At 37.6% G+C, this 25,937-nt stretch overlaps 1 long non-coding RNA gene across 6 annotated transcripts in view; it reads right to left on the reverse strand.

Moving 5' to 3' along the window:
* LOC119860710 overlaps nt 1-24,056 on the reverse strand; it is an 80,713-nt gene extending 56,657 nt beyond the window's left edge. The window contains exons 1-2 of one of the 6 annotated variants that reach the window (XR_006283137.1): nt 23,587-24,056; nt 17,613-17,710 (exon numbers count right to left, since the gene is read on the reverse strand). This is a non-coding gene — a long non-coding RNA (uncharacterized LOC119860710). The remainder of the gene's footprint in view (nt 1-17,612; nt 17,711-23,586) is intronic. The other 5 variants (XR_006283133.1, XR_006283134.1, XR_005294611.2 and 2 more) reach the window with 5 other exon arrangements.
* Between the last annotated feature and the right edge of the window lie 1,881 nt (nt 24,057-25,937).

A 25,937-nucleotide genomic window follows, 5' to 3' on the forward strand; every position in this document is an offset into this window, starting at 1 on the left:
TTCAGGGTTTTAGGAGTCAGTGGGGGAGGGAACAACAAAGTAAGACTTATTTAAATAAAATAAAAAGTAATGAGAAATAGAACTCCTACCCCCCAAAAGAATTAGTTATAATAAAGATATATTGGATTCGGAGAGCTATGAATTTGTGGTTATGACTAGTTTTTGAAATATTTGCAATACAGCCATACTGGACAATACTCATACCTGCTTATTTTCCTTGCATTGCACCTCACTAGTTGGCAATTTGCCATTCCTATGTGGAAAATGAGATAGTATTAATTAGGGCAGGATTGAGAGATTTCAAATGTCTGGGGTGAACGAATGTTTTACTAGAATTGACAGGGAAGGAATTTTGGATAGATGGGGAAGAGAGATTTAATTCCTAATTTATTTGGAACATAATGCAATGGAAAGAACTTCTCCATGTATCTAGGACTTTGGAATAATAGGAGCACAGCTTCCTTCAAAATCCCAGAGTTCATATTACCAAAGAACTGGTGAAGTCCTGTATTGGGTGAAACTTTTGGAGATTTAGTTTAATTGTGGTTCTAGGTAGATATCCAACAAGGATAGGTGATGTATTAAATAAAACTACTTATTGTTTATCTTAATATTTAGTCTTTTGTTTCAAATCTCAAATCTGTATGAAAGAATAGCAGGTGTCCTGCTGTGCAACATGACCTTTTCATGATATTTCTAAATAAAGATTAAGGTCCTAATCCTGAAACGAGATGCTTAACTTCATACATTGTGAAGTTAAGCACATGCATAAGTTTCTGCAGAATTTAGGCTTAAGCCTTCAGTGTTGCATAATGCATAGAAACTGAAAACGGCCACCAAACCCATTGATTCTGATATTTCTGATGCTTGACAAAAAGTTGACTCCATAGTCATCTTGGCCCAGGGTATTGAAAGGCTTTTTTGTAAATCCTAGTGGTATTTGTAAGCCCTAGGTCCCAACATGCTATTTGATAGTAATTCATAGGCACATAAAAGGTATCAAGGCTGCCAAAAGTTGATCAAACACGTAATTGATTTTCAAGCTGACAGAGTATATGAAAGAGGGTACTTTCATGTTAACCTGCACTTGTACACCTGGGATGTGCTTGGTCTAAAGATAGTTGGGGCTGCTATTCTGTTCAAACAAACTCTCCTTTCCCCCTTCTTTTTTGATGTTTATAAGAATGCCAGGTGTACTCACTAAAAGTATGAAAAAATAATAAGTATAGGAGGGAACGTGTGGTATTCCCACAATTTACACAATCCCACACCCTCCAGTAAATGAGAGAATACTTGAGAGAACTATCAACTAATGCTACCCTCAGTGTCCTCTTGACAAGAAAGGAATAGAGATACTCTGCTCTCCTAAACAGAGAGATTGACAATCTACTTCAGTGATTAACTCATTGTGTCCTTGCTAGATGTTTAAGACCAACTTTCTGTTTAAAGCCTAACTATTCTAAGTGCTCTAACCTAATATAGCTATTTGGATTTCCTTGAAATTTGGTGTGCCTCCTCAGGGTGGGTAGGGTGGGGGGGAGAGCTTGTCAGGGTAGAGTCAGTAATCCAAATTTGGAGCCACTTTGCTAAGGGGTCCTGAGATATAGAGCCCCCACGCCCCAAAAAGTTTTTAAGTTAACTAGGCAGTCCTCTTGTACACAGAGGGATCAAACCATGGCTCCAATTATGGGATCAGAGTCTCTAAAGTTCGAGGTTACCCTCACCCGCCATGTGATCTGGGATCAGGGGGTGGAGGCTGAAAGTAATGCAAATTTAAACATTTGAAATCCAGAAAATAAATAATTAGGATAAACATCACCTTGGAGTGGGGTGGGGGCTCGCTGATGTATGTGTCTGTGTGGGTTTTAGTTTGGGAAAGGGGCAAAGTGGATAGACCTGCAGCATGGCTGCAGAAGCTTAGCTGAAGCAGGGGCAGGAGTCCCATCTGGAGGTGGGTGATGGGAGCAAGAGGCCCATAACCAAGGTAGTATGCAGCCCTAGGGTAAGCTGCTGCCTGCGATGTGTACACATCGTCATAGGACAGGAGATGGGAAGGGTCAACTTCTTACATGTTAATGGCTTCTGCAGTGCCAGCTAATGTCTTAGTGATATGGGAAGGGGAGGAGGAGCTAGAAATATTGGTGTGTGGGGTGGTGGTGTAGGAAATGCTGGGACAGAGGTGGAGAAGGAGAGAGACCCACCACTATCCTCTCTCATGCTTAAAGCAACTGTAACCACCATGTAATATAACTGACAGGAGTTTGGGACATAGGCCATATATGAGATTTATCTCACTGGTTCTATCAGCAATTAATTTGTTAGTCTCTAAGGTGCGACAAGTACTCCTTGTTTGTTTGTTTTACACATAAAAAAGTCAAAGTATGAACATTATCTCCATTCTACTGTAAGAAAATGTACAGGACTGGGGAGGAGCACTTAAGAATTACATAGCAACCGTGTGGCCTAATGGAAAGACCACTGGTGTTTGACTGTTCTTAGGTGGGTGAACTTTAGCCAAGTCACTTCACCTCTCTGTTTCTGTGAAATGGGCATAACAATGTAAAGCTCTTTGATATCTAAGATGAGAAGCCCTTTTGACTATACCTAGCCACAGTACCATATCGACTACAAACCTAAGTGAGAACTACAAGTGCCTAAATAACCACTAAGTCCCACCAACAAGTGTTTATCTGTGTTGTAGAGATTAGGAAATTAAATGGCAAAGAACTGTTTGTTAATTCAGAGGTAAGGTTGCCTTGTGATAGCTGTCTCCCTTCCAGAATGTTGAATGCGGCAAAACTCAAACTGCTAAAAAACAAAATACAGAGTTAAGATAAATGCCCACACAACCTTAATTCTGCCCTCTCTGAACAATGACCTGGTTTTTCATGTAATGGACATACACTACCTGCACTTGCCCAGTGCTCAAACGCTGAGCCTATTCCCCAAACAAAATACCACACTGGTAAAATTTAACCACCAATTCAAGCCCTCTTACAGCCCTCCTTCACACTTGCACATGGGAGACCACCTAAACCTATACTTACCCATCATTAATCCATAGTCTGCTCTGACTCTTGCCAATATCCATGGTAAAAAGATCCCAGTGCCCCAAGACTGAGACAAAACATACACAATTCAGTATTGAAAGGACGCAGACTGGCACAATAAGGTTCGAGTGCACTTCTTTCCTTTGATCCTACATGTTGGGGGAGTCAGACCCAGATCTCCTCCTATCATTCAGTACAGCTAATTAACAGAGTGCATGCCGCTAATTCCTAATGGCTATTGGCACCCTCAGGGAGACGGGGGTGGGTACAGTTAAGGTTGTGTGGGTATTTACCTTAACCCTGTATTCTGGTTTTCAGAAGTTTGAGTTTTGCTCAACTCGTTGTTCTGGAAGGGCATAGGTTATCAATGGCCAACCTTAACTCTGTATTAATGACATTTTTTGACTTTTAATATAGCTAGGAGCAGTGTGGTTCCAAATTGAAGTCAATGTCCTAAAGCAATTCTAGATCCTATTAAAAACTCAACTCAGTGTGTGTATATAATATATATTTTTTGCTACAGTTCAAAGAAAAAACATCTTATTTGTCCACATTGGAACTGGCTTTGGCCTATGTATTTCAAAACTTCAGACCAAAACTGAGACATATGTGATACACAGCACAACCTTTTTGCATGAAATACTCCCCTCTGCCATCTACTGCAAACAGTAGAGAATTAACAGTCTGCTACCTGAAAGACCTCAGTTTTTCAGGGCTTTGCATATGCTATACTGTAAGCAAGAGACTCTTCTTCACTTCCTATGTGTGGACTCAGTCTGCAGCTTTGCCTCAGCTGCTCTAGCTATCTGTCTTTCTGGTTTCCTGAGAAGAGTTAGGCAAGGTGGAAGGTTCTTGGGAACTCCTGTGTCAATAGTAATGGACCAAAAAGGTATTATAATGTGCCAGCAGGTCATCTCTATTGGTCTTTTTTGGCTTGTCCCAGATGAAGTAGTAGTCAGTGCCCTGAAGCTCTGTCAGTTTTTCCAGAAACTCAGCAACTGCAGCTTCACAGCAGTTTGAAAGCAATTCAGTACATGAGTAGCCAAGGATGGGGTGGGGGGAATGGATCCTTCACCTCAATAGGAGAGGCACATCTGCATTTTTTTAAAGCTTTAGAAGTTGGTGGCCAATCCAGAACAAAGGTTTAATCACACCACTACTTCTGATGGGACTGAAGGAATACAAAATCCAGATTGTCACTGTGTATATGCCTTGAGGTGTAAAATACAAAGCTAATTTTGAAGCCACTATACATATGAACATGGAAGTCCTCCAAAATAATCAATTTTTAGAGACTGCCAGGCTACTGCTCTGAGGAGCTTCATGAGAAAGGTTATAGACCATTGATTTCAGGAGTGAAGCTATTCATCAATACAATAGCATTCTAAATCTATTATGAGTCACTTGCCCTAAGTGGACAAAGCTGCATCAGAACTGTTTGGCTCTGGAGACTTCCTGAATTGGATGGCTGATGCAGTTGCCATAAACAATCTGTTTCTGTAACAGAGTTAATAGAAGTAGGACAGGATGAACTAGACAACTCATATGCATGCACAATCAGAGGTGTTAATGATCACATCATAGATATTAACTAATGTTTAGTGACAATCATGCAATTATAACAGCATGAGCAAGCGAGCCAGGGCTATGTCCTCCGATCACCTGTTCCTCAGATGATGGGAGCCATGGAATGTATACTATAAACCTGATCTCGCACAATAGATGCTGGCCTTTTTCTTCTACTCCTCCATGTATTAAGGGTCCCAAGTCCATGCCCAGGTCTCCCTTCTGTATTCCCATATGCACAGCTTGCTGTGGCATTGTTGAACCCTTTGCATATACTGTTAGTCATTGAAGACCACCTTCTGAGTGTCCTTTCATTACCATGCTCATAGTCCCCCAGATATATCTCAACCAGTTAATTGGGTAGCAGCCAGCCTCTGAAGCCATGCATTGAGATGAGGGTGGTGAGTGCACAAACAATTTCACAACCAGCATAGTCTCCTCTCCTACTACTCAAAACAATCAATGCCCACTTAAAATTCCCACCTTGGCTAGGCCTATACCTATAATTCCCATTTCAACCTTTGTGGGTTGGACAAAACAGTTGTTTCCCTTCTTGTGACCCACCTCTTTCTACCATATCAAATTAATCTGGTGATCTTCCATCCAATGGCCTGAGCAGTAACTAACCTCAAGCTCCTTGACACTGTGGAGAGGGTCAGCCAGAGTTTAGGAAAAGGCTAAATGTGTAATCTAATCTTCTTCCTCTCCCCTTAATCAGTCTCCACTGAGCTCCCTTTCTAACCTTTCCCCTTCACCACCTCGGTATCTCCAATTACCACTCCAGTGCCTTGCTCTGAGTAGAAAGCAGTCATTCATTCTTCCTGACCCAACTACTGCACCACAGTCCAGTTTTCTTGGATTTATTAATCAGAAATCACCCCTCACGCTTTTTCCAAATGAAATGTGGGTGTTGAGCCAGGATTTCAATAATACATTCCTCCCTCATTCCCCTTAAGAATATACTTCTCTCTCCTTCCTCCTGCCAGTCCCTACAGTGTACACATCCCCTGTCCCTTTATCACAAATGTTAAAATCTACTCAAACTTTCTTCAGTGATCAAATGAAGTGGTCTAATGGAGCCAAACTATTCAAAGGACAGGTAGGGAAACTTTTTGTGAAGGTCTCGCTATGACTGAAACTTCTGACAATCTCTGAATTACCTCCATCTAACCTCTTGAATAGGCAGTTTTACTGCATCTTCTCTTGGAAGAAGATTCCTTTCAGAACATACATAGTCAATGATTGACAGTCCTCACAATTCAACCTTGAGAGTTGCTCTATTAAAGTTTTGGGGGAGATTGCTGTTAAAAGCAGTGATATGGGATCGGGTGTCCTATCGCAATGGTAGAATTAAAAATGGTATTTTTGAACCAGGTCAGCCATTAATAGAAACTGGAATATTACTTTCAATGGTAACAAATATGATCATTCAAAAGAAGAGAGTAAGACCTGTTTTTTCCTTCAGTATCGAAGAGGTAAGTTTGTACTGGTCTGGACAAGACAGCATTTAGCAACAGTCAGTCTGTTTTAAAAAAATGACTTTTTCAGTCCTGCTAAACTCTGTGAAATCAAGATTGATCTGTAGATGGGACAGATACTCAACTTCGAGCTGCCTCCTGGAGACTTTAACATTTGGATTTTAAACCATTTTGAGTTTACTTGGTGTTTTCCTTTCCAAATTCTCTTTTGGACTAATTCCTTCTCTTTTTGCTGCTTTACATTATCACTTTTTAAGAAACATGTTCCTTGATTCTTTTGATCTTGTTGCACATTTGGAGAACTGAGAGGATACCATGGTAGCATTTGAATGAGAGATGCTTTGTGCTGGTCTTTCATTCAAAGTAAGTGAAATCCAAGACTTGTATGATGTATAACAAGTTATGGAAGAGATTTTCATTACATGAAACATTTTGACTTCTAACCAGAAGGGTGAATTCTGTAGTGCCACCATCTTTTAAAGATCAAATGCACAAGATGTTACTGTGATACCAGATAGAATACAATATCCATTGTTCATACTTTTTGCATGACTAGAAGAAATGTTCAAACATAAATTTCATTCAGTATTATCCAGATGTCTGTATTGGAGAATGAGGGTAAGGAGAGTGTAAACGTCTTTCTTTTTTCTTTTTTAAATCTCAACAGGGCTTTGAATATTTAATTTGAGTAATTAATATGCTACACTAGTCATTCTATGGTCACTTGTCTTCATTTTGGTTAGCCTGATATGATTTTAGCTCCTGGTTTCAATACGGACATAAATAATATCATGTAGTCCAAAACTGATATTCATTCATATCCACATTCCTCTGCGGTCATTATTTCCTAATTGTGTGAGCATGTAAAACATGAGACTAAACGAATATTCTAGCAGATGGCGTACGTGTACACACATGCGCCCCTCGCCCCCTTTATGAGTGTGAATGTAGCAGAGAGCAAATCAGATAAGTATCAAGAGCAGGCTACTCAAGGACAAGTATCTTTATGAATTCCTTTAAAGCCTGTATAATGTTTATATAATATTTAGTGATATCTAAAAAACAACTGTTTATTTTTGAATGACTAAAAGAAACAGAAACCAGAGAGGTTATATTCTTTAGGTCAGAGCTGAAACAAGGTGTACCAAATAATGTTAAAATAAGAACAGAGTTTGATAGAAAATAGTGTTTAAAAAGCACTGTTATGTTTCCCTTTCTTTAAAAACACTAAGTCACTGCAGTTATGCTACCTTTGACCCTTAGGAGAAGTTCCACTATAGTGGGTTTGCAGCAGAATGCACGGAGACTGGAAATATGTTATGACAGCTGGTACAGTCAGAGGCCTTCTTAAGGAAATGGAAAACAATACAGAGGGTCTTCCTTCAGATATATGCTCATATAATGAAAGTGCCCCAATGACTATCTATGTAAGATGACATTCCTTTCGCAAATTTCATTACTTGTCATGAAATAGATTAGTTGAAAAGTCATTGTCTCCTATTTTTTCTTGTCCCCCACAATGAGTTTGAACTCGACTTAATTCACATTAATGCAACAAAAGAAATGTTAGCACAGTCACGGTTCTGCCTTTAAAATATTAGATTAACTTTTGAAGAAAGCAGTTGCGCAGTCCCAGTTTTCTGCATGTTCTCATTTGATCTGCAATGCTAAGTAGAAAAAAGGAGCAGAAAGTCCACCAAGGATGTACTGAAGTAGCAATACAATGACTCCAATCCACTAGGACGTCCACATGTTTGGGGCAAAAGGAGAAAGCCAGGCAATGCCCACTTTATGTTGGAGGCCCTGTAGATTACCTCTTGGACATCATCTTTCTCCATGCTTTTCACACCCTTTGAGGGGAGGGGGAATCTTTTTATTGATTTCAATGGGCTTTGAATGAGACCTTACGGCTTCGGTGTGTTCACAAGGTTTAAAGATGATGCTTCGTGCTCCTTCCATTAGGCACAAATGGATGAATTTCCTGGAAACCCTCAGAGAAATCCTGGGTCCATTAAGTCAATGGGAGTTTTGCCATTGACTTCAATGAGGCTAGGATTTCTCGCTTGAGTTCAGTTTGGTTTTTCCACAAGAGGGGATTATGTGGTTCTAGGTTTGCTTGATTAGAAACTCTAGCAAATGAGAGGCACCTCGAGAGTGTCAGACAGATTTATTGGTAAATTCTGTAGAGATCCAGACTTGACACTTAAGTCTCAGAAGGTTTTAGTCCCATGGGGAATACAGAAGATGCTAAAATATATTGTTTGTAAGAGTCCAGGTGTGAGAAGACATGAACTGACCTTTTGATTATCTGATTTTTCTGTTAACATGTAATTGGCTTAAGACTACTAGCTTGCAAATGGCCTAGGTAAACTGCTTTTGTCATGTTAAAAAGGGATTTTGGCCACAGTATATACACCAATATATTTCATAAATTTATAGTCATAATTGGATTTTATTTTTTAAAAAACTCTGAATACATCAATATATTATGGTATCTCCTGTTATCAAGGAGATTCACAGAACAGTTATTTCTTATATAGTAAGAAACATGACATTTTCCTGCACTGCAACCTAAACTGTGTGTAGAAAATGGACTTGCTTCCTGTTTTTTTTCCCCTCTTTATAACTGAAGGTTAATGATTTGGTTTTACTTATTCAGAGTTACAGCAAATAGTCTTTTGGATGTGCACAAGCTCTGATAATTTACCAAGTGGCTTACTCCTCATTTACTAACTGAGTGTGTCCAATAGGCTTTTCAGGGATGGAGTCTTAATAAGAGCCCAAAGTTATCCTACAGAACTGGTTGGGACTTCAGACTGAATTTAAATGTCAGTGCCAATTGAGCTCCCATAATGAATGATGATCTTCTGAATGGGATTATATAAATCAGTGGTTCCCAAACTTGTCCTGCCACACATGCAGGGAAAGCCTCTGGTGGGCCAGGCCAGTTTGTTTATCTGCCGTATCTGCAGGTTCCGCTGATCGCAGCTCCCAGTGGCCGTGGTTCGCTGCTCCAGGCCTATGGGAGCCACTGGAAGCAGCGTGGTTGGGGGACGTACTGGCCACCACTTCCAGCAGCTCCAATTGGCCTGGAGCAGCGAACCACAGCCACTGGGAGCCGTGATCGGCCGAACCTGCGGATGTGGCAGGTAAACAAACCGGCCCGGCCCGCCAGGGGCTTTCCCTTCACAAGTGGCAGAACAAGTCTGGGAACCACTGATATAAATCCTTGTATTCTGAGCATGAATTTTTGGTGTACGAAGGAAGACTGTCTCATGATATGTAGGGAGGAAAGGAACTATCAAAAAAAGGCATAAGGCAAGGATAAAAATGTGAACTTAACCATAAACTAAAACTTAAAAAAACTCTAACACATGACACCAATAAGGGAGAAAAGAGGAAGTTTGGATTTAGTAATAAAATGCTGACAGATTAATCCCACAGACTAAGATAACTGAATGCTTCATGTTTTGACTCTCTGAAATTTGGTGAGACTAAATGTTAACTTCCCTGTAAGTACTTTTGTTTATCTTGGTTCAGTTTGCTCCTAGTTTTGTAAGCCTGGTAGCCTCTGACAGAATACATTTTGAGTCCATAGCCTAATTGATATATTTGTATGATTCCCACTGTTATCATGGAAAACTGTACTTGTGTACACCATATATAAACATACCTGGAAGTGCGTAGTACAGACATATATGCGGTTCCTGATGTTAATTATGTTTCTTGCCCAGAAATACTTTGAACTTCTAGCTACCTTAAGTAAAAAAACACCTTCCAGACTTACTTTTCCCAGTCTCTCAAGGCATATGGGCAAAATCCTGTTCTTGCAACTAGGGGACACGTTTCAGAGGCTGGGGCTGGCGTAGAGCTCTGCTGGCTGTGAAGTGGGACTAGAATCATCCTGACAACAGCAGGCAAGATGGCTCAAGGAGGCTGGTGGGAGTACAGGTGGAATGTATGGATGAGGTGAACCTGACTGCTGCTACTTAAAAGATGCAAAATATGCTCCTCCTAGTCCATTCTGCTCACTACTACATTTCCATGTTCTAACTGTCTTGAGCATAGGGCTGCAACCTTGCCCTGTTGCTGCACTCACTGCATGTGCATCTCCTTCCTGTCTTCCTACATGCAGAAGTAAAGAGGGGGGGTAGGGGACTCAGCTTCTGCACAGTACAGGGCCATTTATTTTCGGGGGGAGGGACGAATAGTCTAGTATTAAAAACAGATGAACCAGTGAAGGGAAATATTGTGCATATGTTGTGACAAAATGTTATGTAGAAATAAATGTATGAGTTCACCATTATACTATTGGATTAGTTTCTATAAATATGGAACTGAGGTGAAATGCTAATTACTGCTCAGAGAGGGCCTGGTCTTGAAGCCAGTTGCTTGAACAATTGCCCAAACTACACCATTCAGTTAAAACAGTTTTTGTTACATAGCTGGTGCCGTAGCTAATGATAAAGGCTGAATCAAACGTCTAAGAAAATACACATAATAAGCCTAATACAAGTCATCTTTTTTTTTAAACAAAGCTTTGTGTGACATGACCTTGATATTCCAACTATGTGTCAGACCACTTCTTAGTGTTTTTAAGCATATTTGCTTGTCTTGAATAAAGGTGTTTCAAGTGTTCTGAAGCGTGTTTGTCCCAGGATACTGGAGAGATAAGGTGGGTGAGGTGATATATTTTATTGGACTAACTCCTGTTGGTGAAAGAAACAAGTTTTTGAGCTACACAAAGCATCTGGCATCTGACTCAGAGGATGAAAATGAACATGCGTTGGTCCGAACTGCTCTGGATTGTTATCGAGCAGAACATGTCATCTGCATGAACACGTCCTTTAGAATGGTGATTGAAGTATGAAGGGACATATGAATCTTTAGCACATCTGGCATGTAAATATCTTGCAACGCTGGCTACAACAGTGTCATGTGAACCCCTGAATTTCTCTGTGTAGCTCAAGAGCTTGTCTGTTTCACCAACAGGAGTTAGTCCAATAAAAGACATTACCTTACCCACCTTGTCTGTCCTGAATAAAGATCATAGATTGGTTAACATCTGTATTCTGTTGTGTATTTTCAAATTACGGTAAAATCATACCTTTTAAAAATCGTCAGGTAGTCAGTCATTCTTCAAAGAATATATAGTAGTTTATTTAAGGATTATCTGATTTATAACTAGGGTTGTCAATTAATCACAGTTAACTCACGTGATTAACTCAAAACAATTAATCACAATTAATTGCAGTTTTAATCGCATTGTTAAACAATAGAATACCCCAGTTGCAATTTATTAAATATTTTGGATGTTTTTCTACATTTTCAAATATATTGATTTCAGTTACAACACAGAATAAAATCAATATTATTGATGACAAATATTTACACTGTAAAAATGATAAACAAAAGAAACCATATTTTTCAATTCATTTCATACACGTACTGTAGTGCAATCTCTTAATGGTGAAAGTGCAATTTACAAAAGTAAATTTTTTTTGTTACATAACTGCACTCAAAAACAAAACAATGCAAAACTTTAGATCCTACAAGTCCACTCAGTCCTCCTACTTTTTCAGCCAATCGCTCAGACAAACACGTTTGTTTACATTTATGGGAGATAATGCTGCCCACTTCTTATTTACAGTGTCACCAGAAAGTGAGAACAGGCATTTGTATGGCACTTTTGTAGCTGGCATTGCAAGGTATTTACATGCCAGATATGCTAAACATTCATATGCCCCTTCATGCTTCAGCCACCATTCCAGAGGACATGCTTCCATGCTGATGGTGCTAGTTTAAAAAAGAATGCATTAATTAAATTTGTGATTGAACTCCATGAAGAAGAATTGTATGTCTCCGGTTCTATTTTACCTGCATTCTGCCATATATTTCATGTTATAGTAGTCTCAGATGATGATGACTCATCACATGTTCTTAGTGTTAAGAACACTTTCACTGCAGATTTGACAAAACACAAAGAAGGCACCAATGTGACATTTCTAAAGATAGCTACAGCACTCGACCTAAGGTTTAAGAATCTGAAGTGCCTTCCAAAATCTGAGAGGGATGAGGTGTGGAGCATGCTTTCAGAAGTCTTAAAAGAGCAACACTCTGATGTGGAAACTACAGAACCCAAACCACCAAAAAAGAAAATCAACCTTCTGCTAGTGGCATCTGACTCAGATGAATAAAATGAACATGCATCGGTCCGAACTGCTTTGGGTTGTTATCGAGCAGAACTTGTCATCAGCATGGACACATCCTCTGGAATGGTGATTGAAGCATGAAGGGACATATGAATCTTTAGTGCATCTGGCACATAAATATCTTGCGACACCGGCTACAACAGTGCCATGCGAATGCCTGTTCTCACTTTCAGGTGACAATGTGAACAAGAAGTGGGCAGCATTATCTCCTGCAAATTTAAACAAACTTGTTTGTGTGATTGGCTGAACAAGAAATAGGACTGAGCGGACTTGTTGGCTCTAAAGTTTTACATTGTTTCATTTTTGAATGCAGGGGTTTTTTGTACATAATTCTACATTTGTAAGTTCAACATTCATGATAAAGAGATTGCACTACAGTACTTGTAGTAGGTGAATTGAAAAATACTATTTTTTACAGTGCAAATATTTGTAATAAAAATAAATATAAAGTGAACACTGTACACTTTGTATTCTATGTTATAACTAAAATCAATATATTTGAAAATGTAGAAAACCTCCAAAATATTTAAATAAATGATATTCTATTGTTGTTTAACAATGCGATTAATCACGATTAAAAAAATAATCACTTGACAGCCCTACTTATAATGTTGTTAAACTAACTAAATAAAGCTTAGTGCATTTTGCTCCCCTGGTTGTTTCAGGCTGTGTAGAGATTTATTTTCCATTATGAGTAGGGTAAACTAGCCTTCTCAAAACCCTTGCCAATTCAGCATGGAAGGCTCTCTGATACCATGGTGATAAGTGATACACGAGAGATATAAGCTATCCTGGGAAGTATCCTAGGCATATCCATGTCATATAAGAGAGGTGATAACATATTCCTGCAGTTAGCATTTGTAAGTATTTATTGCAAGTATAATTAAGACATCTAGGATATAAAACCAAAATAAAACTTATGTGCAAGCCCTTATTGGTACAAAAAATTCCACAATAACAAAAATCGAGTGTCTGGGTGGGTATCTCCTCATATACAGCAAAACAAAAATTGGTGATGATCTCACTATGATGTTACATGAACATAGTGTATAATACTACTTCATTCTCTTTTATTCCGATCCCAGCTCTATGCTGCTACGTATTTCCATCACAAAGACAAGATCTGTCCATTTTTGGTCCACAAAATTATTTGAATTCTCAGCTATGCAAAAAATATAATTTTGACAAGTGTATTTGACCTTCAGTAAAACTGAGTACCTGCACTAAATTGCGGACTTGAAAACAATGCATGTCATTTCAGGAGGAAAAAGGAATAGTTTTGGTAGAAATCAATTCCAGTTCCATGGTATAGTACTATGTTTACATTTAAAATCACTTTAACAAACTCTTACTTCGTTTTAATGTATTCTCAAACAAAGAGTATTGATGACATGTTAAGAGCTGCATTGTTAACAGGAACACACTCTGTGCTGGAAAAAAAAACCCACTGCCTAGGTTTGGAAAGAGATTTTGAACATGCCATTCAAGACGCTAGTTTCCATATTTTTCTGACACTTTTTTCGAGCCTGTACAGTACACATGGAGATGAGACCAAAACAGAAAGCTGGCTTTAATTCTTTCCTAGAGCTTTGGGAACCTTTGTGACTTGAGCCTACTTCTAGAATAGGCAGCACTAGAATACTAGTTCCAAAGAACCTTGAACTCAACCATGTCACTCATCAGTGAATGCAGCCGTCCCTGGGGTGGAATATGACTGCTGCAGCACACCCATCACCATGCAACAGTGTAGGGCAGAGATGCTGCATCCAATTGAAATTACAGTGATAATATAGGTGGAAAAAGTTTTTAATATAAATCTAAATATATAATTAAAAGTACAAAATATTTTAAAAGGCACCTATGTTACCCTAGGTGTGGCTTTGACATATTTAGAAAAAAACAGTCCAGCTAAAATCTTTAACCCAATATGAAATTCAACTCCCAGCCAAAAACTTCCCTTCAAAACTCTAAACTTTAAATCTTCTTCAGACTCATCCTACTCAAATATTAGAGTGAAGACACCAGTCTTGGAGCATACCCTGATGCTCAGCAGTCCTGGTCTATTTTGAATCTCAGTGGTGGGAGTATGTTCCTAAAAGTAAGGACCCTAGCAGAAAAGCCATTTAAAGATGTCTAGGTCGACTTTTAAATTTGTTCTCCCCAGAAATAGCCTGCATAGCTGCCCCTTACCAAATGGACTGTCACCAACTTAAGTTTCCATCTTGATTTTTAAATTCCTATGCCAATGTAGAGTGCATTTCAGCAATCACATCACAAGGTGAAATCATTGTAGCCAGGTCCACACCTGAACAAAACAGTTGCAATCTCTTAGCAGGACACAGATGTGGGGGTAAAAAGCATCCCTGGAGATGGAATTTAACCAAAGCAGCTGAAAAAAAATCCCTACTCTTACAGAAAGTACCATAGAATCTTTAATGGATGCATAGATTAAGATACCATTTTTACATCTTGCCTGAAAGATAGTGACTCTTGTAGCCTAATTTAGCAAACAGGCAATTTCAGTAACTATTTGTCCAACCTCTAGGGTACACACACAAATGAAATGTTACATGGTGTATGTATAACACATGGCATATTTAGTTTATAATGTCATTTATTGAAGATACACCAGAAGAAGTTCATCCAGTTATTTTTTTTAAATCGAAACCTGAATTATAGTCTTGATGTAGTATGGCTCCCTTTATTACTAAGTATGTATGTTACTTTTTCTCTATATTTATATCAGCCAAAGTCCAATTAATAGTACAAGAAATCAATTTGTTTCTGAGAACATCAGTTAGCCAAAGTGCTTCTCTTTTTTTTTTTTGTGTTTTACATTTCCGTAGCAAAGAGAATTAATTTAAGAGGTCAAATAATGTTGCTGCTGTATCTTGCATAGCCTTTCTATAATTTACCATACTTGCTAAAATTAACTGGTATGGCACATTAATCTTGTATTTGGCTATTTAGAGGTATGGTCCTGAGACACACAAGAAGGAGAATTCTTTAAAATACAATTTTGTTCGTTCTTTATTTAATGTAGTAATAGCTAATAGGGGGATGGGGAGGAGGAACACACAAAACAAGTCTGTGTGTTCTAAATAAATAAAAAAAGCTAAGCCTTGATGTCGTATGTTTCTGATGATGTTGTGTAAAATACCCTGTGCACTTTGCAGTGTGTGTGAAACCTGCACAAACTTTCCAATAAAGTTTAAAGCACTTGCAAAAATGTTGCACCTGGAGCGGGGCGGGGGGGGGGGGGGAGGACGGGACAGGGGAGGGGAATGAAGAGGGCAAAGGTCATTAAGGCATTAACTAAACAGACTTCACACTCAGTGAAAAGTCCAGACAATCCCTGCAGTGTCATCTTACAACTCTGGTTTTCTTCTTTTCAAGACATAGTAATCCATAAATACACTCAAGTCACCAGCAGTTTCACTCTCTTTTTTTTTTTTTAAACTTCCATTTTTTCCCACTTCTATGAAGATCTGAAATTTTAACCCTTATGTCTTTGGATAAATTTTGGGAACAGTTTCTTTTCCCTTACTGTTGTCATTCACTATACTTCTCTTTAAAATGCTCTCCTTTGCAAATTATCCTTCTGGAAAAAATAGTTTAAAATGATCTAAAAATAATACTTGAAAGTTGAAGTTAAACCTCAGCATATGGACAACATATCCTGGAAAATCACCAGATTTCTTAAATAACAATCATACAACCCTGCAAATAATTTAACTGCAATCTTCTTTTGAAGACCATTTAAAACAAAGGCTTCACGTATTTCATGCAAAAAAAATTAGTTTCAACTTTATTTCCTGGTTAAAATAAATTGATATCAGCTAGAAGACTGCATAATTATGACTTTTATTTATTTATTTTTAAATGTACAGAAGGAAATACTTCTCCATATTGAATAAAATTAAAGGTAAAACAAAAAGTGGTGCTTGTGCTTTCATCATACAATTAAATATTTCAGTTTTGCACATATTGCTTTTATGATATGAAATCATGAGATAAAATTATTTTAATCATTTTATCCAATCCCATTATCCACAGCCTACAGCTTAGGGGACTGGATAAACTGCTAATACAATCTGGTGCCTTGACAGTAAAAGTAGGCTGGTGAAATACATCCCATTAATAGCTCATAGCCTACACATTTTGCTTACTTCCCCTTTTTATCCTCTGCATTGCATGAGTCTGAAGTTCCACACAGGATATTTCACCTCAAGCTTCTTTCTCATCACCCCGCCTATTCTGAGAAACAGAGGAGAGATGGACACAGACCTGATACAGTTTCATTTTCCTAATGGGTTTTTATAACCTGAAAAGAGCTGTCAAGACATTTGAAAGTATGTATGTAAGTACTTCTTTTGTACTCTGCGTGAATATTGATTAATGCAAACACTTTATGGAGAGAATGAGTGTTTTCTTCTTTTGTGCAGAGCACCATCATAGTTGTACATAGACAAAAATAAATGTTTTTCCAGTTCTATGCATGTGATTCAGACAGCAATTTCACTTTACCACAAAATGGCGGCCTGAAAGAAACCACTGTTAAGTCTCATGCTCTGCAGAACTCTTTACTGTGCCGTGATTTTAGAAATGCTCACCCATGAATTTGTGATTTAAATCAATTAAGTAACAAAATCTGTTACCAAATAGAAAAAAGAATGGCTAAATACTTCTCTAAGCTTTACTTATCCAACTCTACTTCAGTATAACAGAAAGCGGAATCAGGTTAAGGACATGTAACTGTTCAAACCAGTGCAAGGATTTTGTAGAACCAGTTTCTACAAGGTATTTAAGCATGTGCTGAACTTTAAGCACAGGAGTCATCTAGTTGAAGTCAATGGATTACTTGTAGACTTTAAATGTAGCCATGTGCTTGCTGAATCAGGGCCTTGCTGAATCAGGGCCTAAATGTATCAATATCACAGGTAAAAATAAGGGGAACAGAGACTGCCACCTTTGCTCACCTTGAGTAGCACCTTACTTCTCAAGTCAAGCAAATGAAACCAGTGGGACAATTTACAGAGTAAGGTACTACACCACATTAGTAGGCTTTACAATCCAGCCCTACGTGACTATATTTCATACTGAAGATGAAACTATCTCACTTATTTTCTTAAATACTAATAACATTTTGCTAATAGCAAGCAAAATACTATATGCCCAAATAGATGAAATGTTTAAATAAATTAAATGAAAATGGAGTATTGTACCTAACTAAAAACACACACTTTCTATCTTTCCAGCTAAAAAAAGTACATTTTTGTTTAATTATTAGGCCCAAGCATACAGACCTGGTGCAGATAAACATGGAAGTCAATGGGAATTTTGCCTTCATATTCAGTTCAATGCTGCTTCTTATACCCTTCTTTGTGGTATTTGAGCATAGGACCTGCAACAATAATTACATGTCCAAAGCACTAATTAATCCTCTGTGATGTAGATACGTGACTATTACCCTAACTGTTAGAAATGAGGAAACTGAGGCAAACGTTAAGTGAATTGTCCACAGCTAGATAACTCATTGGGAGAACTGGCATTAGAACCAAAATCTCCTGATTCTTAGTACCATGCTCTTATTACGAGACTACAAATGCAGAAATGGCCGTAAGGTGTCTGTGCCCTATTTGATGTTTTCAGACATATCTAATATTTTGTTCATTCTTTCTGATACATTCCTAAATGGTGTGTGTGTATATATAGATATATTGGTTTAAAAAAAACCCTGCCTCGTAATATTTGTTCTGCTGTCTTTCCCCTTTGCCTCATTCACCTTACACCTGAAGAATGACTGAGGCATTAATGAAACTTTCTTCAATTGAAGAAAAGAAGGCTATTTCATAGTGGCATGTAAACATACTTTCATCAGTAAACCAGAAACTTGTGGGGAAAAATCTCTTTATTCAGGTTCATAGTTGTGGGTACCAATTGAAGTATAATACTACTCCGGGACTTGAACGATACAGAAATTTTATATTTAGTGATCACAATAATAACCAATTTATTACCATCTTTGATATTTCTTTAACTGTTGTATAGGGTCCAGTATTGGTTTCAGTCAGGCAATTTTTCCTCCCCTTCTAAATTGTCCATCCTATCTGCTTAGCTTCTCTGCAGATTCAGGGAATTTGTAGATTTCTGATCTATTATGTATTTCTTAAATACAATTATTGTTAAATCTCAATAAATATACAGCCATAGTAAATTTCTTACTAAACCCAAATGAAATTGTAAATGGTGGACTTTGTGGTGCAATCCATGTCAATTTGATATATAGTGTGTGTGTGTGTGTGTGTGTGTGCGTGCACGCGTGTACGTGTACGTACATACACATTCTCACACACACCAGGTACAGATGATATAATTTTGACACAGTTTCCATTGCAATCTATAATTCAGTTTAAGGGAGTATATATAACACACATATATACAAGCTGTTAATGATTCCATGTTTTAGATATTATGTTGGTGTGTACAGTTATAAAAACTTAAGTAGTTTGAAATTATATTTTGCTGGTAATATTTTAAAATATTTGAGATTTTTTTTTATTTGAAAAGCCCCACCTCGCTTGCATCTTCCAGCTTCAAGAGACAATGGAAAGAAATCCATCATTCTATAATTCACTTGTTTCTTCCCTTAATGGTAATGATTTGTTTAGGTTTTTGTATATTGGACAAAGAATAAATGGAGAGAATCTGTTTGCCTGGAGAGTGAAATATAACTTTTTTCTTGTCCTTCCAATAGAAAGAGGAACTTGCAGTGATTTTGCCTGAACACGTCTAGCCTTGCAGTTTTGTATAACTAATATAAATTAAATATTCTTAATTATTTCAGCTCTGGCTAGAAAGGATACAAGACAAAGGGGAGATTGATGCAGCGTGCCTCACAATGGCTCTTCTGATTTCTCTACTGGCCCTTCCTCTGCACATGGTCAATTAGAATTGAAAATTCTGTGCTGATTTCATTTGCTGGAATTTTAAAGGAGGTCAGGAAGAAAGATGTTATTGAAAGGAAAATTCTCATCTAAATAAGAAAAGAACACGTGGCCATCTGGTCTCACTATACCATGCTGAAAGTCATTTAAAATCCGTTGTAGTCTTGATCTTTGCAACAGTTTGCCATAAAATCAAACGGAAATCTGTTTACATTAAAATACCCTAAATGGTTTTATCTATAAATATGCAATGCACAGTTCATTTCCTATCTGTGATGCATGAGCTCATTTGACCCCACTGCCTTACTGAGCTGGACTGCATTTCTGGCAGGCAAGGTTTCAGTCACTCCCAGCCTACTTTTGCTACATAAAGGTACCAACAGAGCAACCCATTTTTTGAAAGGTTTGTGTGATCCCAAGTAGTTTCTACTCATGCTTGATGTTTGTAAAGGAGGCACTCAGAGGCAATATTTTTTTTTAAAGTCATTAGAACTGGAAGTTTCTATGCGTTGTACTGTAGTGTTTATACAACCAATCGCAGTGCACAGGCTAGCAGACCATGTGGAACAGATATCAAACTCCTCATTTTGTATGGACTAGAGTCATAAATATGTGTGAATTTTCATGACCGCTTTGTTTCAGCATCAGCAACTATTTACAAGTTTAAAGAAAAAGTGAGTTAGCAAAAAACATCAGCCAAAATTTTCAAATTTAGACTCTCTGGGAGACTAATTTTGTAACCGAATTCATATTTAGGTGCTTCAATATAATTGGCTTTATTTTCAAAGGTGCTGTGAATCTGCAATTTACGATGATTTTGGCAGAGATTGCTGAGTGCTTATGAAAATGGAGTCACTTTTATTCAGGCACTTAAATATGTACATCAGGCCTAACTGTAAATACCCAGAAATGAAAATTTTGGCTTATAGTTCTTGTGATTCAAAAATGAACTACTCCAGTTAAGCACATTCTGTACATCAATATTCATTTGCTAGCTGGAAAAAATCCACTCCAGTTTAAAGCTTATGTGTAATCCCTATTTTACGTTTGGTAGGAGAATTGATTCTTTTGTAGCATTTTAGACCATAGGAAATGGGAAAAACCCACTAATTATAATTATTACCTTTAGAAAATACACATCAGCACTTTAGTCTATAGCTATCAAAATGATTTTGAATTATACATGTGAAATACCAATGTAAGGTTTTATTTTCAAGGATAATACCAGAAAAAGGAAAAAAATAGCAAATAATGAAATTGTGGGGAATGCGTGTTATATGTATATATTTTCACAGATATATCCATCAGTGTAGCTACTGATATGTTATACATTTTCAAATAAGATATATTAAATTATTCTTCCAGGAAAGTGTTTATTTAATTATTTGTATTAGAATTTGGATTTATATAGTTTGAATACATCAATCAAGTTTTCTGTCTTCATTTCTTTGAATTATGCTCTAGAAACCTGTAGCCCTATTTGAGGTACTGGATGCTGGTGTCATTAGATACAACTTAATCTTATTTTCTCTCTCTTTCTCTCTTTAAGCAACTTACTAGAAAGTTTTATAAACTGCTCAGCTCACCCAAAATAATCAACTTATGGGATACCCATATTTGGGTCCTGTTGTCAAGTCTAAATCTAGTATACTATTTGCTGGGGGAGGGGAGGGAAGAGAGAGAGTGGGTGTGAGTGTGGTTGATGACAATGATAACAACAATAAAAGAAAATCACCTAAACTCATTTATCTTTTTCCTAAAAGCCAGCTGATATTTTGAATAAACCATACTTTCTTAAACCTTATCAGGTGATGTGTTTTTTTTTAAAAGTATGTACTGTATGTAAGTGTGTTAAAGTGTTACTCAGAGTAATTTGATTTAAAAAAAATCTCCTTTTCCAGACCACTATACCGTGTATCCAGTGACAATGAAATGCATGAATTTCAAAGAATAAAATTTCTAGTGTATACATTTAAAAATTAAATGGAAAATGGTTCAAGAAAAAAAGAATCCTCCTTTCCTCCGGGTGTCTGTGCTAACCCCACCCCTGGCCACACCAAAATAATATGCGTGACTATTTTTGGGAGTACTGTGTTCAAAAGACAAACTTTCTGGAAGTAATGAAATACAGCCAATCGGTGTTTCTCCAGGGAGTGCAGTAACTGCCTGATAATTGGAAGGCCAGATTCCCATAGTCAGACTGACTACCTCAACTAACCCCCCTCAGTTTGGACATGGTTTACCCACTGGTATTTGAATACCACTAGGTTTGAAGGGGCTCAAAATAATCTGAGAGAATTGTTAATCTCTCTAAAACCTAATCTCTTTCTAAAGATTTAAATTTTCAAAAATAGGTCTCTGAATTACTAGTATATCATATATACATCCATAGTATCCTGTATATGCATACAGTGTTTCTATATAAGTGTATGTGATCTATCTGAACAACATACTGTATGCAATACAGATACATCATATACAGGAGTATACTGTTTATAAAAATCAAGATACTGGATGTACAGTGCATGCACAGAGATATAGTACATCATGCTATAGAATTGTCGGTGTGTGCACGCATATATATATATATATATATATATATATATGCATACACCTATTTATAAATGCATTTTTCATATATTATTTAAAATAATACAAGACTTAAAACTGAGTTTGCCCTGAGTAAGACAAAAAAGGGATATTTTTGTCTTCAATGTTTCTGCAGTATGGGTAAGACTTCTGTGCCTAGTCTACACGTAACAGAGAAATAGGCTTGCCGTGCATTGCGTGCAGGCTCCTTGATTGTAGAGGGGAAAAAATCTGGCTGGAATCCAGAGAGGCTAGCATAGCGCTCTGTTGATCATTATGTCTAGCCTTCAGGTGTCTCAGCTCACAGTGGGCGGCAGTTGGGGGAGGTGTAGATAACAGGAGAGCAGACAAAGAAAAAAATGGTGTACTTAAAAAAGATTATATGAAAATTCATGTCAAGTTCTTCTTTTAAAAAATAAATTCTTTGGGTTCCTTTCTCCACAATGGTACGTGAACATCTGCCCAGGAAGATTTATTTAAGCCATACTTAGCAGTGACTGAGCCTTTCAACAATTTTTCCTTATTGGAGTTAATGTCTTTCTTTTTTTCTTTTTTTTTAAAGAATAAGTATGAAAATCTTCCACTCAAACTGTTTTCATCTCCATGTTTTCTTACAGAGCCAGACTAACTGGGTCTGAATCAGGTTTCCATTGTCTTTTTTTCTTTTCTGTTAGTCCTGTGAAAATACTTTCAGAATGTAACTTTTTAAAAGAAGATTTGGACTATTCAAGGATTTCTTAGTTTAAGTACAAAAGGATAAATCAGTGTGCTATTATCTATTGGAGTTCAATTTTGTTTCTAGGGAATGTGGGGGAGAACTACCTCTGCTTTGTCTGTTGCTTCTGTTTGAGAACTCTTGTAAATCTTACACAGAAAGCAACTTAGATCTACCGAGATCTCCTGGCGAGCAAAGATCTTGGTAAGCTATCAAAATGCATCTCATTATGAATGGCTTATTATTTCTCCCCCCACCCCCGCCTTTTGACATTATGCTGTGAACAGTCTCATACCCCTTCCCAACCCGTCAGGAATCTGAGTGAATTCTTTCTAAATAGAAGGCAGGATTCAGAAATGTTTAAAACAGCCTGTCCAAGCCCCTCCTCACACTGAACGATTCCAGATTGAATATTTATTACCTGCCTTTTTTTTAATGCAACTATAAACCTTTCTCTTCCCCCTCCCTTCCCCTCCCCCTCCCAAACATTGAAAGAGGTAGGATGGGAACTTTGCTTGATTTCATTGTTCAAAACGTAAGAGCTATTTGCCCCATAGTGTCTTTGCTGCCTTTCAGGGCTAATTATAATAACTGTCAGATGTTTGGAAAGTCTGGACTGTCCTTGCCAGCAGAGACAGCAAAGTTTGCCTTTATTTTTTCCCCATTAGGGACAGATCAGGCCTGAGTAAACACAGAGTGCAAATAAAACCGAACAACATACATGCGTGGGGCTTTTTTGCCTTCCTTTTTCTTTATGAACAAAGCAGCACACTGGCTATGTTAGGAAGCAGTGTGGCATGCAGCTCTTATGCAGACACTGCCCTGAGGGATAACTGATTTTTCCCTCTTCTTCTTTTACTGAAGCCTACATGAAATATTCCTGAAAGATTCCCAATTGTTTTAGATAATTTTCAATCTCCATAGCCAGGGAAAAATAATAAAGAGAATATTTTAAAGATATGGTGCATGCAACATATAAACAGCATTATACTGCACACTTTAAGGGTGAAAATAAAAACCGATACTCACAGTTTCATACTGCTAAGCTGTGCTAGTCACTGTTTTCTTCAGTAGAGATGTGTATAGTGGGTGAATGTCAAGGATGCAGATCCCAATTTAATGCAGAAGGAAAGTACAAAAGTGTTTCATAAAGTCACTCGGAAGTCAGTCACTTGTGCTCAGACATCCCATTGCTGCTGTGCAAGCTGTACTATCTGCAGTTCTGAATTGAACTAAATACTGCCCATGTAAAAGACAGGGGAAATGCTGTCATGTGGGACACACAAATCCACCCTATTGGCTCTGAAGGCATAACTTAGGCATCCTTGTTTTTCCACTATTGGTTAATAGTTAAAACTGAAAGACTAGGTCTTCCTAGTGAGTCCCTTTTCCCTCTGTTCGTGGAAGAATGAGTGTAGGATTTTACAGTGACAGGATTAGTTAAGAAAGGGACTGAAGTCATCCTTTGACTCAGACTGGTGGGTGGGGATCAGAGGCTGAGCTTTGTGTGTGTATGTGTGTGTATCCTGCAGTCTTGCTTGGGCTTTTTATGTCAGAAATACTTGCAATTAACTTTGGAGATGAAACTAAAAGTTCTTATTTGGAGTTAAGCAAGGATTTTTGTTTTTAGATTAAGGTTTAATATTGCAGAGTTCAGGATGGTGATTTTATTGGATTCATTACAGTGTCCTAACTAAACAGATTATTTATTAACACTTTTCATAGATTCACAGATTTTAAGACCAGAAAGGGATGGCTATGATCATCTAGTCTGATACCCTACATAATTCATCCAGTGATTCCTATATTTTGCACAATAAACTTGTGATTAAACTAGAGCATAACTTTTACAAAGCTATCCAATTGCACAAATCTATTATTATGTTAACAGTATAACATTTAGTAAGAACTGAAATTTCATAAACTTCATTATTGCCAAGGTGTACTAATTGCAAGAATAATGAAGAAAGTATTGGAATTAAACAGGAAGGGAAGAAGATCAACTTTTCTCTATTTAAATGTTCTGCTCATTTGCCTGATTTAGTTATGCAGGCATCAGCGGTAATTTGAAACAGTAGTCAGTCATGTGTGACATACTACTCCAATTAACTCTTATTAAAAAGACCTTTCTGAAATCCAGCATGCACACACACAGTCACAGAAATTAGATATAGGAGAAATCTATCAGAGTTACCTAGCCCATCCTCCTGTCAGTTCAAGATTGTTCCCTCCTCTACATTTCAAGGGCTTTCATCCAGTCTAGTTCTAAATATCCTAAACAATGGCACTTCTGTCAATTCTATGGGAGAGTATTCTTGAGTGCAAAGGCCCAATTCAGCAATCAAATAGCTTGTCCACACTTGGAAGTTTATCAACATAGCCATTCCAGAACATCCATTTTGGTAAATTTCCAAGTATAGACAAACCCACAGTCAGTTGGAGCTTCTCCTACATAGGTCTTATGCAGCATCCCATACTCAGATTTTGGTGTCTGGAAATTTTACTGCTATCTAGTCTAACCAGCACTCTTTTATTTCTTTTCTCACTCATGCTAGTTAAACTCTATTGTGCCACCTTTGAACAATTTCTCTCGCTGCTTGGTGTTTACATTCTTCAACTATTTATAGACTTTTATCATGTCTACCCTTGTCATTACTTAGCTCAATACAGTATTCCAGGTGTAATGGCAGAAAAGCCATATAGAATGTGGGGCTGTTCTCTCCTTAGTCTGTGATGCCTCCACGACAAATTGTTTTTGACATGTTATGAATATAGTAAATATAAAAATAAGTTTCCTATCCATTCAACAAGCCAGATTTAGTGGAAAAAATACATATGTTGGAGGTTTATATCCTGATTTCTCTCTCAATCAGAGAATGAAGTAGAAACCAAATGAATAAATGTATCAAATGCAGTTTTTCATCTCTCTGCTGTATTAAAATTGCCATCTTGTCTCAGGAAATGTGTTGACAGCATGCTTCATCAATAGTAAACTGTACAGAAACTACAGGATTAACTATAGTCTCTTTACCCACCAATAGATTGCTATTTAATATGAGAGGAAGGATATAGATGCATGCATAAATGCATTAGCTGGCACAATGGATGGTATCTTTGGAGCAGGGATAATGTCTTCCTGTATTTTTATACATCTTCAAGTATGCTGGGGCCCAGTCCTAACTGAGGCCTATGGATATTACCACTGTACAAGTAATTAATACTCATAAGTGCTTGCAACACTATGGTGCACCATTCATTCTTCCCATCATCTTCACCCCAAATCTGATTGGGTTTTAGTCATTCAGGCCCAGATTTTTCAGTCATTTATAGGAAGATAAGCCTGGGTTGTTTGTGGGAAGTTGTAGTGGTGTAAGTGTCAC

This window comes from Dermochelys coriacea, chromosome 8, assembly GCF_009764565.3.
Source record: "Dermochelys coriacea isolate rDerCor1 chromosome 8, rDerCor1.pri.v4, whole genome shotgun sequence".
In the NCBI taxonomy this organism is placed as follows: Eukaryota; Metazoa; Chordata; order Testudines; family Dermochelyidae; genus Dermochelys; species Dermochelys coriacea.